A 13916-nucleotide genomic window follows, 5' to 3' on the forward strand; every position below is an offset into this window, starting at 1 on the left:
ACATAGGGAGAAACGATCATTATAACAAAATGAGGGAAATCAGAAAAAAAGGGCTCTGAGCACTATGGGACTTAACAGCTGTGGTCACCAGTCCCCTAGAACTTAGAACTACTTAAACCTAACTAACCTAAGGACATCACACACATCCATGCCCGAGGCAGGATTCGAACCTGCGACCGTAGTAGTCGCGCGGTTCCGGACTGCGCGCCTAGAAGCGCGAGACCACCGCGGCCGGCGAGGGAAATCAGAGTTCGCATGGGAAGACACAGGTGTTTGCTTCTTCCTCGCTCTGTTCGAGAGTGGAATAGTGGAGAATTATTGTGAAGGTGGTGCGATGAAACCTCTGCCAGGCACTTAAGCGTAATTCGCAGAGTTGACATGTGGATGTAGATGTACACTTATCATTATTGGTGTAGCCATTGTAGTTTACGCACTTTAGTATTCCGAGAGGACGTGGTAAGTCACGACACAAGTCCTCGCCAGCCAGATTAATTTAAATATTTTTAGCAAGAAAAACACTGAAGCATGAGAATACTTCTCTATAAAACGTAACCGACTCAAATGACCAATGAGATATGCATCGATTTAGCAAATCACCGTTGTTCCCCGTATCTAATAAATACTGTTTCATTATAAATGGTGAGGCGCATTCGTTATTCTTGGTAATGGGACCACCATACAAATTGGTTATGTACCCCAACAAGTCTTTTTACAATGAACGTCGCTGGATACTAAGTAGTCCACTACTGCCATCAAACACGTTAGTATTTATTTACAGCATTATTCAGCATGAATTCGCGAGCTCATCTGAAAAAATTAATGTACTCGTAAATGTAAGTCGTTACCAGATGGCGAACTTTTCCTCCCTTACACGACATCCTTCAATAGCAAATGGTTCATCGATCGGCAAAAACTAGTTTAGTGCCGACGGAATGAGCCGTAAGGATATACGATGAGTTATTACCTAGATATATAGGGAGATTAATGAGGAGTTGTTACTAGTGCTGAGCTAAGCTGCCGTCATCTCATGCACTTGGTGTCAACATTTCACAACTATGATTATCGTGCACTGCGGTGTATCACAACACTGAATTTTGACTACTGCAACTGAATGAAAATATCGACGTCATGAGGCTATTTCTGCTATTATTATTCCAAGGCGCTGACTATTTTAGAGTTTCATTACAAGTGTCAGCTCTGACACTAGATTTCCCCACATAGTGTAGCTGCCTTCGCTTCCATGAGATTCAAAGTTCTATGTTACTGTTGCCTTCCTAGTATATGAAAACGCGTGTTGCCTCTATCCATTGAATCCAAAGAGTTGGTAATTATTACAACATATTATTTGCAAATGTCATATACAGGGTGTTACAAAAAGGTACGGTCAAACTTTCACGAATCATTCCTAACACACAAATAAAGAAAATATGTTATGTGGACATGTGTCCGGAAACGCTTAATTTCCGTGTTAGAGCTCATTTTAGTTTCGTTCTTCCACCTACGCTCAATGGAGCACGTTATCATGATTCCATACGGGATACTCTACCTGTGCTGCTAGAACATGTGCCTTTACAAGTACGACACAACACGTGGTTCATGCACGATGGAGTTCCTGCACATTTCAGTCGAAGTGTTCGTACGCTTCTCGACAACAGATTCGGTACCGATGGATTGGTAGAGGTGGACCAATTCCATGGCCTCCACGTTCTCCTGACCTCAACCCTCTTGGTTTTCATTTATGGGGGCATTTGAAAGCTCTTGTCTACGCATCCCCGGAACCAAATGTAGAGACTCTTCGTGTTCGTATTGTGGACGGCTGTGATACAATACGCCATTCTCCAGGGCTGCATCAGCGCATCAGGGATTCCATGCGACGGAGGGTGGATGCATGTATCCTCGCTAACGGAGGACATTTTGAACATTTCCTGTAACAAAGTGTTTGAAGTCACGCTGGTACGTTCTGTTGCTGTGTGTTTACGATTAATGTGATTTGAAGAGGAAGTAATAAAATGAGCTCTAACATGGAAAGTAAGCGTTTCCGGACACATGTCCACATAACATATTATCTTTCTTTGTGTGTGAGGAATGTTTCCTGAAAATTTGGCCGTACCTTTTTGTAACACTCTGTATAATAATTTCCTTCAAAATGATGACATCCCTCGACCATAGTTGCCAGCAAGTTCTCCAGGCATTAACCCTATAGCATATATCTGGGATCGATTGAATAGGGCTGTTTATAGACAACGTATCCCACCAGCCACTCTGAGGCATCTACGCAGAATCACCGTTGAGGAGTGAGACAATCTGGACCAACAGTGTCCTGATGAACTTATGGATAGTATGCCACGACGAATACAGGAATGCATCAGTCCAAGAGGACGTGCTACTGGGTATTAGAGGTACCGGGGTGTGTACAGCAATCTGGACCACCACCTCTGAAAGTCTCGCTGTAGGGTGGTACAATATGCAAAGTGTGGTTTTCATGAGCAATAAAAAGGGCGGAAATGATTTTTAAGTTTATCTCTATTCCAATTTTCTGGACAGGTTCCAGAACTCTCAGAAATGAGGTGATGCAAAACCTTTTGTGATGTGTGTATGCTGATGTAAATGTGGGCGGGCTCTACGAAGAGGCAATATGCGGGAACGCTTGACGTGGTTAACGTTTTGCAAAGCGAGGAGTGGAATACTACTGTTACGAAGGTAATGGCAGAATGATGGATGATGGACTTGACATCAGTGGGTATTTAGGATAAACAAAGGCACACTAAATGAGAATAAAGACTTTTGATGCTTCTACCCACTGTCCGACATATTGGTATATCGACCAAAAATGACGTTGTACTTATTGAGTCCCCGTGCATTCACTGTAACAAGGTAATAATTTAAAAAATTACACAGATATACTAACGCTTCAACGTGTTGTGCAGGCCAACGTTTGTTTTGTACACTTGCAACAAGGGCAGAAACCATATATGAAACAATCAGACGCATGTAACTGCGTCTTTGAGTCATATAAGACGAGATTTCGGCAGCTGCTGCCAGAGGCAGAAACTTTGGTCTGTATGACTCTATGAAGCAGATACATACCGGTGACAGATTTATTGAAAGTAGAAACCTACACTTGCATGGGAAAATTATTCGCATACATACTAGGTCTGATAAATTAGTTCTACGAGTTGCATTGAGATCTTCTTTTCCACGATGCATATGGTAACTACTTTTGCTCTTTCATAACTTTGAAGCAACATAATCGTTGCAAGCGCCGGCGCCAATAATTTTGACACTCTGTAGCGTCGTTGGGTGATGTTTCCGGACATGGAAACCTATTCAGAATATTAATACTCACTCCTCTCTACAGTTCCTAGAAATTTGTAACGGATATTTCCGAACACCTTGTGTACAATCGACGTGAGTATGTGAGGCAGCATATTTCTAATGCTGTGCTCCTACATTACGGAATTATTTTTCCTCCACATCTGCATTGAACTGCATTTTACTACGTTCAGAGCTAGCTTCCATTGTCACCCCAACTAGAGATTTTGTCTAATTCGTCTTGTATTCTCCTACAGTCACTCAACGACGAAGCTTCCGTACACCACAGTGTCAGCAGCTAACGGACGTAGCTAGCTGCTCACCTTGTCCGTCAGACCATATAAAATAACAGCGGCCTTATCACAATTTCCTATGCTACTCCAGACGATATACCTTGGTCTATGATGAACGCTCGCCATTAAGGGCATCGTAAGCAGCTCTATAACTAAAGAAGTCTTCGAGTCACTCGCATATCTGGGAACCTACTCTTTGTACTCGTACATTAGTTAACAGTATACGGTAGGGCACCTTCTCAAACGCTTTTCAGGGACCTGGGAACATGGAATTTGTCTGTCACCCTTCATCCATGTTTCGCAGGTTGCTAAAAAAGGGTGACGCGCGTTTTTGTGCGAGTGATGCTTTCTAATACCGTGCCGATTTGTGGGCAGAATTTTTCCCTCTCAAGGACTTTCATTACATTCAAACTGAGAATAAGTTCAAGGATTCTGCAGCACACTGGTGTTAAGGACATTCGTCTCTAATTTTTCGGGTCGGTCCTTTTGCTATCCTTGTGGACAAGAGTCTCTGCGTTTTTTTCCAGTCACTTGGGACTTTGCGCTGGGTGAGTGATGCGTGATAAATGCAATTTAAGTCACGAGACCGAGCCGTTAAACACCCTTCTTAAAACCAAACTACAATTCCATCCGTCCTGGCGACTTTTTTCCAACACTTTCAGTTGTTTCTCTGCACCACGATTGCCTATTTCTATGCCCTCCATACGAGAGTCTATGCGACGGTCAAAGCACGGCATTTCTGAACGATTCATTAAACGAAAAATTCAAGACTACAGCTTTCCTTTTCCCCTGTCGCCCCAGCTGGTCAACAAGTGACTGGAGAGAAGCGTTCGATTCGCTTCGGAATTTGCCGTAGGACTAGAATTTTCTCCTGTTGTCCCCAAGATCCTTGGTTAAATTATGACTGTGGTTGTTGCGTGCCCCGTGTATACATCTTTCTACAGACACGGGAATAAATTTATACCAAAAGTACATAGATTGAGATGATGAATGTCATGGGATAGTGGTATGCACATACACAGATGGTGGAACTACCGAGTACACATGGTATAAAAGGGCAGTGCATTGGCGGGGCTGTCATTTGTACTCATATGATTCAGGTGAAAAGGTTTTCGACCTGACTATGGCCGCAGGACCGGAATTACCATTTTAAACGCGGAATGGTGGTCGGACCTAGACGCATGGGACATTCCATTTCAGAAATCATTAGGGATGTCTATACGCCAACATCCACAGTGAAAAGAGTGTGTCGACAGTACCACATCTGAGGCATTAACTCTCAGCACAGCCAACGCAAATTCCGACAGTCTCTACTTTTAATGACCGAGAACAGCGGCACTTGCGTAGAGGTCTCAGTGCTAACAAACACGCATCACTGCTTTAAATCAATGTGAGACGTACAATGAACGTATCCGTCTGGACAGTGGGGCGAAATTTGGCGTCAAAGGGCTACGCCAGTAGACGACCGTAGCGAGCGCCTTTGCTAGCAGCATGAACACACCTTCAAAGACTTTTCTGGGATCGTGAACATATCGGTTGGACCACGGAAAACATTGCCTGGTTAGATGCGTTCTGCTTTTAGTCTGTAAGAGCTGATGGTAGAGTTCGACTGTGACACAGACCCCATGAAGCCATGGACACAAGTTGTCAACACGGCATTGTGCGAGCTGGTAGTGGCTCCATAATCGTGTGTGCTGTGTTTAAATGGTATTTAGTGGGTACCTTGCTCCAACCGAATAGATCATTGACGGGAAATAGTTATGTTCGGCTACGTGGAGACCATATTCAGCCATTCATCGACTTAATGTTCCCAACCCACGACGGCATGTTTAGGAATGCCAATGCGCCTTGTCACCGGCCATAGTTACCTACAATTGGTTTTAAAAACCTTCTGGACAGCTGGAGCGAATGATTTGGCCACCCAGATCACCTGACATGAAGCCCATCCAACATTTATGGGACACAATCGAGAACTCAGTTCGTGCACACGGTCGTTGACGAGATGTTTTACGACGAAAAGATTTTTCTTTGTCGTCTCCTGATTTAATGAAGTTGTGCTTCCCTTCCTTTGATTTTGAATGTCTCTAAGTAATATAAGAACATTCGTCGTATCTTTCGGTATCGAAGTAATGCTCGTTTCAATTTTTTTTTCGGGTGGTAGCGCCGAGAGTGTGTTCAGATGGTGCCACGTCCATAAGAGAGTTATCATGATTCAAAATTTAATTTTATGGCCATCAGGGAATAGTTTTGGTGACCGTTCGCCTATGTCGAGGTTCAGAATACTTGTTGCACTAGAGATATTTTAAGGGGCTCCGGAACGCCCTATACTTGCAATGTTAAAATAACGCTTATAAATTACATCTTTCCTCACAAAGTATTTGAGGTAGGAATTTGAACTTTTTACAGATTATTTATTGGAATATGGGCTACAACTTAACACAGGGATTTTACAAAATTTTAGTTCAGTTATTAAAGATGATTTTTTTTCAATTGTAATGAAAATTCACAACATTTTTTTGCAATTTTTTATTTATATATTCAAAAATATACAGTTTTTTGGAAAAAGGCTGTGTTAAATGATGCAGAAGGTACTGTGTAACATTTACTGAAAGTTTGAAACAAATATGTTAGGAAGATCCTTAGAAAACATGTAATTAGTATGAGAAAATAAAAGTTTTGGGAATCGAGCGACAAAGATTGGATTAACTTTTTAGTGCATTCCAGGTCCATAGGATGGATTATCTTCATCCTCTGCAAACTCCTCCTCCAGCTTCCTCTTGTTCCTCCTCCTGTTTACTCTTGCTTGTATTTCTAGACTCTTTACAGCCCTGTCTGCAGCCCGAAGGCGTTCCTTGTCTAAAGCAAGCATTGCTCGTACCATGTTAGAACCTATCTTCATTCCCATATTTCTAAATACCTTGCACCTTACAATGTTGCCATCATTGAAAGTCGCAACAGCATCATACACACCAAAGTGAAGTGTTTCTATTCCAACAAATACAGTCTTGGGGATTCTCGACCATATAACACTATTTACACTTTCATTGGGGTTTTGAGTTTTTCCGTGAATACACTTTTTCAACAGTTCAGGTGCTGCTAAGTCTCTGAAAATAGGTTTAGCCACAACACATACTTTATCTCACATCACTAAAATGTACCTGATGAACACGGACGTTAATAATAACACCATTTGACAGCAGTTTAACAGCGCCACAGTGATCACGCCCATGTAGAACACATTTAAAAAAAAAATTTAAAAATAGTTGTAGTCTTCGGAATTGAATAAATTATATATCTATTAAAAGGTAATAGTCTGCAGATTCAGAAAACGCAAAAAAGTAAAAATTGAACTTTTCATGATTTTTAGCCTTTCCGGAGCCCCTTAAGCTTTAAAGATCTGTGAAGTAAACTGAGATATGTGTTTACCTCATTATGCTTTAATATGTGTACCGAAGAGTTTTTTAAAAGGCATAGAGAACCAAATAGTAAACGCCTTTTTGTGAGTGGCTAGGACTAAATTTTGTCTGGCTTTTTTGCCCAATAAGACCAAATGCAAGTGCCTGTTAAACTCAGTCGTGTTTGATGTTTGTAAAATCGCCCTTACCGGCAAGTGTAACATGGTGATACTTTTTTTATTAGTAAATGATAATTTGGAAATATGTCCAGTAAAATCCCTTGCATATTCCAGTCTACACAACCCGCGCTCCTACCGTATCAATCTTTAAAACATGGTTTTATGTCACTCTCTGCATATCTACGAGGCTGACCGATGTTAATGGCAGTGAATGCCTTGTCTTCACATCGGCAAGCGCACCACCTTGCAACATATCGGAGGGTAGATCAGATACCGATATCACTTATCATCATCCTGTCCCATTTGCAAACTGAGTGTAGAAAGAAAGACCGACGGTAAGACTCCTTACGAAGCCTAATTTATCTCACCTTTCTGTCACAGTCACTTTAGAAGGTGTTAATGGGACGAAGTAGTGTAATGCCTGACTCTCCGTGGCGTGCATAGCCTTGAAATTGTAACAGCAAACCCCATCCTAATACAGAATGCGGCCCTTGAAGCACCTGTAGCTATACTTTGACGAGTACGTTGACAGCGAGTATCTCTGCAGCACCTCCACTCCTTTATCCTCTTTGCCGGAATGGCAAACGGAAATGACCCAACAGCAGTAAAGAGAGAACAGGCAACGGTGAATGGCGTGCCTTGGCGGATAACCATCCGGTCTAGCTGATGTTTCTTATTTTCAGTGATCTGACGGAAACCGGTGTATTCAACGAGGCAACGCCGTTGTCGCTAATTCGCTATACACGAGTTTCGAAACTCTAAGAACGGAGTACCAGCTTGACAAGGGGACCATGCGGCAACTAGATTATTGTAATTTTTTGTCTTTGTGGTACGTGAAGTTCAGAACTAAAATATACCTCTCCCAAAGTAGTTCGATATACACTCCTGGAAATTGAAATAAGAACACCGTGAATTCGTTGTCCCAGGAAGGGGAAACTTTATTGACACATTCCTGGGGTCAGATACATCACATGATCACACTGACAGAACCACAGGCACATAGACACAGGCAACAGAGCATGCACAATGTCAGCACTAGTACAGTGTATATCCACCTTTCGCAGCAATGCAGGCTGCTATTCTCCCATGGAGACGATCGTAGAGATGCTGGATGTAGTCCTGTGGAACGGCTTGCCATGCCATTTCCACCTGGCGCCTCAGTTGGACCAGCGTTCGTGCTGGACGTGCAGACCGCGTGAGACGACGCTTCATCCAGTCCCAAACATGCTCAATGGGGGACAGATCCGGAGATCTTGCTGGCCAGGGTAGTTGACTTACACTTTCTAGAGCACGTTGGGTGGCACGGGATACATGCCGACGTGCATTGTCCTGTTGGAACAGCAAGTTCCCTTGCCGGTCTAGGAATGGTAGAACGATGGGTTCGATGACGGTTTGGATGTACCGTGCACTATTCAGTGTCCCCTCGACGATCACCAGTGGTGTACGGCCAGTGTAGGAGATCGCTCCCCACACCATAATGCCGGGTGTTGGCCCTGTGTGCCTCGGTCGTATGCAGTCCTGATTGTGGCGCTCACCTGCACGGCGCCAAACACGCATACGACCATCATTGGCACCAAGGCAGAAGCGACTCTCATCGCTGAAGACGACACGTCTCCATTCGCCCCTCCATTCACGCCTGTCGCGACACCACTGGAGGCGGGCTGCACGATGTTGGGGCGTGAGCGGAAGACGGCCTAATGGTGTGCGGGACCGTAGCCCAGCTTCATGGAGACGGTTGCGAATGGTCCTCGCCGATACCCTAGGAGCAACAGTGCCCCTAATTTGCTGCGAAGTGGCGGTGCGGTTTCCTACGGCATTGCGTAGGATCCTACGGTCTTGCCGTGCATCCGTGCGTCGCTGCGGTCCGGTTCCAGGTCGACGGGCACGTGCACCTTCCGCCGACCACTGGCGACAACATCGATGTACTGTGGAGACCTCACGCCCCACGTGTTGAGCAATTCGGCGGTACGTCCACCCGGCCTCCCGCATGCCCACTATACGCCCTCGCTCAAAGTCCGTCAACTGCACATACGGTTCACGTCCACGCTGTCGCGGCATGCTACCAGTGTTAAAGACTGCGATGGAGCTCCGTATGCCACGGCAAACTGGCTGACACTGACGGCGGCGGTGCACAAATGCTGCGCAGCTAGCGCCATTCGACGGCCAACACCGCGGTTCCTGGTGTGTCCGCTGTGCCGTGCGTATGATCATTGCTTGTACAGCCCTCTCGCAGTGTCCCGAGCAAGTATGGTGGGTCTGACACACCGGTGTCAATGTGTTCTTTTTTCCATTTCCAGGAGTGTATTTCTCAACAGTTCTGGAGAAAATCGGCTCTGAGCTTCTAGACGATGTTTGTTACGCTAAACTATGTTAGATATTTTTCGTTTCTCGTCAAGCAGGCTGACTTTGTGGTATAGTGCTCGTTCGCTGCATGAGCGACTGTAGTTCGATTCTAGGTGGAATGAATTTTTGAGCAAAGGTGCATGTTCTACGAGCATTTTCGTGAACTGTAGAATACATGAGGTGTACGAGACAGGTGATCGCTGCATCCAGTTACGTTTGGGTCATAATTTTTTCTTCATTTTTTTCCATTCAGTTCCCATACCTATGTGATTTAAATGTAAAATTAATCAAATTATCATAATTTTCTCATAAACGTTAATTTTTATGAAAAATGCTCGTCTCCTTATTTATAATTACATACTACAGCCAAAAATCCGCTTGTTGTTACAAACAATTCTATTTTACCGATCCTGTATTAGATTCTTAATCAAGCGTGTACAATTAAAAAGAATACACATTAAATATTTTTGAGTTTTTGCATTTCAGAAATGAATCCCTTTCAACTGTATATGAATTTTCTTCTCTACAGGAGGACGACCTGTTTCGTGGTGTCAAATCGCGTCTTCAAATGTACACACGTCAGTAAAACATTAAGCTCTGATAAATGAAGGAATTGGAGGCAATATTCTCAACAACAAAAATTTCTGTTACCTTTCAACTATTTTGAGAAGCAGAAAACACGTGTCAGGGCTTAATGTTTCACTGGCGGATATACACCTGAAGATATGATTTGATATCATGAAATCGGTCGTGTTCCTGTAGAAAAAAATGTTCGTATACAGGTGAAAGCGGTTTATATCTGAGAAACCTATTATTTCAACTGGTACTAAAAAGAAAACTATTTGTAAGTGACTGCCTTGTGAAGTTGACAGTGCGTAATTTCGTCTACTGAAGTATAAGAAGCCGTAAGTTAATGTGAAAGCTAATATTGGTTTTACCAGTAACACGACTTGTACAAAAAAAATAGGGTTTTACCCATGTTTCCCATCCACCTCCCTTCCCCCTGCCCCTCCCCTCTACATGCACTCACACAATACTGCGAGCAAACACTGCACCACACCCGACACATTAAACGAAGTCGAAAAACTTCCAGGTCGAATTTCTGAGAGCTGCATCGAGCGAAGGTGTATTTGATTTCTGAACTTCACGTAACACAAATGTTAAAAAAATTACAATAATCCTATAGCCGTGTGGTCCCTTTGTGAACGCAGGATTCTGAATGTAACCTACGAAACAAGCGAGCTGTGTTTCACAACAATTTTTATGCGGAATATGTTGAGATGTAAGCTTCAGCCTACAAATAGGTTGTAGCACTCGAGCGTATAATGTCTTTTGCAGTTATACGACAGATGCAGACCTGTATTTTTGTGCATCAATTCGGAGACTCTTGTTGAAAACAAGAAAGACCTCTAGGATGCACTTTTCACTCTGCTGTGTTGTATGCGCTCATGGGAATCTTCCTGGCAGATTACAACCGTGTGCAGGACAGGGACACGAACTCGGAGCCTTTCGCGAGCACGTTCTCTACCGACTGAGCTACCTACGCATGACTGACACCCCATCCTCCGACCTTTTCTACTTTCAGTATCTCGTCTCTTCACTTCCCAACTTCACAGAAGTTCTCCAGCGAAACTCTCGCACAGTTTTAATCCGCCAGGAAGTTCCATATCAGCGCACACTCCGATGCAAAGTTTCATTGTGGTAACACCCAAGCTGTAGCTATACCCTTTCTTCCACGAGTGTTAGTCTTGCAAATCCCGCAGGCGAACTTCAAGTTTGGAAGGTAGGAGACGAGATATTGGCAGAAGTACAGCTCTGAGGACGGGTGTTCAGTCGCGCTTCGGTAGCTCAGTGCCGGCACGATAGTTCAGCGTGTTCGGTCAGAGGGTTAGATGGCTCCTGTAATTAAAAAAAAAAAAAAAGAAAAAGAAAAGAAAGAAACCTGTGTGAATGGGCCAACTGGAACTGGTGTCATGGGACGTCCGCAACGAATATTAACGACCACAATGAGATCAACAAAACAAGTCGAAAGAGCTCTTGCTCACGAAAAGCAAAGGTCGCGAAAGGTGACGGCTCGTAGATCTACTTTCTGGATGTCCACGAATGTTTAAATTAAAATAAATATCAGTGAGCGAAATTAATAGCATATGCTGTGTAACAGTTATGCCCATTAACAAATTTATATAACGCCAGCCGTTGTCAATAATAATAGTAATAATAACAACTGTAACAATAATAATAACATGCATAACTTGTCGCCGCGCGGGATTAGCCGAGCGGTCTCAGCCGATGCACTCATGGACTGTGCGGCTGGTCACGGTGGAGGTTCGAGTCCTCTCCCTCGGGCATGTGTGTGTGTGTTTGTCCTTAGGATACTTTAGGTTAGGTAGTGTGTAAGCTTAGGGACTGATGACCTTAGCAGTTAAGTCCCATAAGATTTCACACACACATAACTTGTCTGAAATAATGAAGAATTGTTTTTGTGGAATTTCTTTGTTTTGTACGCAATTAAGCACAGTCTATGGCTAGAACGAAATAATGTTGAAGCTTTCACTACTCTCCATTTCTCATTTTAGTGTAAGTGGTATTCTTCGTCCTTTTTTATTTTTTCGGAAAATGTAGGAGACCCCTAATTCATGTATTAGTTAACGAATTAAGTTCCGGGCTGAAACTCTGACATTCTCGCTTTGCACTCACCAACAACTTACGCTTGTTATACACTTCTTTGTTAACATTTAGCTTATAGTCACGCTTATTTGATTTCATCCCTTACTCAGACAACTTGTAGTTGCGTAGCAAGGGCTAATGGTGCACGCTGCGAACTGATACACATCGTTTATCAAATACGTATGTATTTGGCCTGTAATTTAATTACGTCACGCCAGTTACGCAAGCGCAGAAGCTCCTTAAAACGTGCAGAAGTGGAAGTGTGCTCACGAACCTGGTGCTATGTATCTGTGAGTCTGGTGGAGCAATAAGCAGTACAGCGCTGTAATTAGTACTGTGTGTCTCAGATTACCACATCTATGCTACGTTGAACAGCATTCAAAGATAAATAACCAATAAATCCACAAGGTATCAGAAGTTAAGGTCTTCATGTTCTCTTGAGCTCTTACACAACAGCCGCCATTGGTCCTGTACTGGAGTGTCGCTCTGGCACACAGTTTAAACTGCTACTCCACACTCCGCTGCAGAGTGAACATTTAATTCTGAATACATGCCCCATGCTGTGGTTAACCCTAGCATTACCAACGGGCGGGCCTCCTAGGCCCACTGACTCAGTTTTTCTATGTTGTATCCACACCCTTTGATATATGAACTTGAATGCAAAGGTAATTGTTCGTTATTGAATGTACTATTGAGTCATTACAGAATTTCGGAATAAAAATGTAATTAAAATTCATTTACTTGATTTAATTCTCTGTGGGCCTTAGAAGCCCACCCGTTGGTAATAGCAAGGAAAGATTTACGAGGTTGAGTCTCTCGTTTCAAATTCTTACCATGAAACGAATTTTGGCATTGTTGCCTTCAGACATATTATTATGAAGCGGACCATTGTTATTTTCAGTGTTTCTGCTGCTGTTGAACCAGCAACATGAGTAGACATCGTTTACGTGATAGTTCCATTGAAAGAGTGCTAGAAGAAGTTTTGAACGAATCAGATTTAGAGGAAAGTGAAGTGGATGATGATGTGGAAGAAATTAGAACTGATTCATCGTCTGAGAATGAAGATGAGGTTGAAGCCAATGCACCAGATGATAATGATACGGAATGTGATAAATTCATTGCAAAAAGTGGACGAGAGTATATTACGAAGCCATCTCGACAATATCGGCGTTCTGTACAAAATATAGTGCGAGAAAGAATGGGGCTAGGACAACAAGGAAGAATTGCGTCTCCGAAAGAGGCTATAGAGCTCTTTTTTACACCTCAAATTATGAATCTAATAAAACTACACTCAAATGAAGAGGCTTCTCGACTAGGTATTCAGCACACAGATGAAGATGAGTTATTTTGTTATATAGGACTCTTGCTAATCATGGGTTCAAATCATGACAATAAGATACCTGTCCAAGATTTATGGTCTTTGCTTCAGGGCCGACAAGTGTACTATGGATCAATGAGTCGGACCCGATTTTTCGAATTGACTAAAATATTGAGGTTTGATGATAAGAACACAAGAGAAATTCGTCGCCAGACTGACAAGTTTGCTCCAATGAGGGAAATTTTTGAAAGCGTCAATTCTTCACTTCCATTGTATTTCATTCCTGGTCTACATACAACAGTGGATGAGATGTTGTCTTTGTTCCGTGGTCGCTGTCCATTCAAGGTGTTTCTAAAAGAAAAACCTGGAAAATACGGCATTCTAATTCGAATGCTGTCTGATTCTGAGA

At 43.0% G+C, this 13916-nt stretch overlaps 1 protein-coding gene across 1 annotated transcript in view; it reads left to right on the top strand.

The window, feature by feature from the left end:
- The window catches only part of LOC126094973 (neuropeptides capa receptor-like), a 1057957-nt gene that overhangs the window by 348364 nt on the left and 695677 nt on the right, over positions 1 to 13916 (top strand). The window lies entirely within an intron of this gene.

Source organism: Schistocerca cancellata, chromosome 8 (assembly GCF_023864275.1).
Source record: "Schistocerca cancellata isolate TAMUIC-IGC-003103 chromosome 8, iqSchCanc2.1, whole genome shotgun sequence".
Lineage (NCBI taxonomy): Eukaryota > Metazoa > Arthropoda > Insecta > Orthoptera > Acrididae > Schistocerca > Schistocerca cancellata.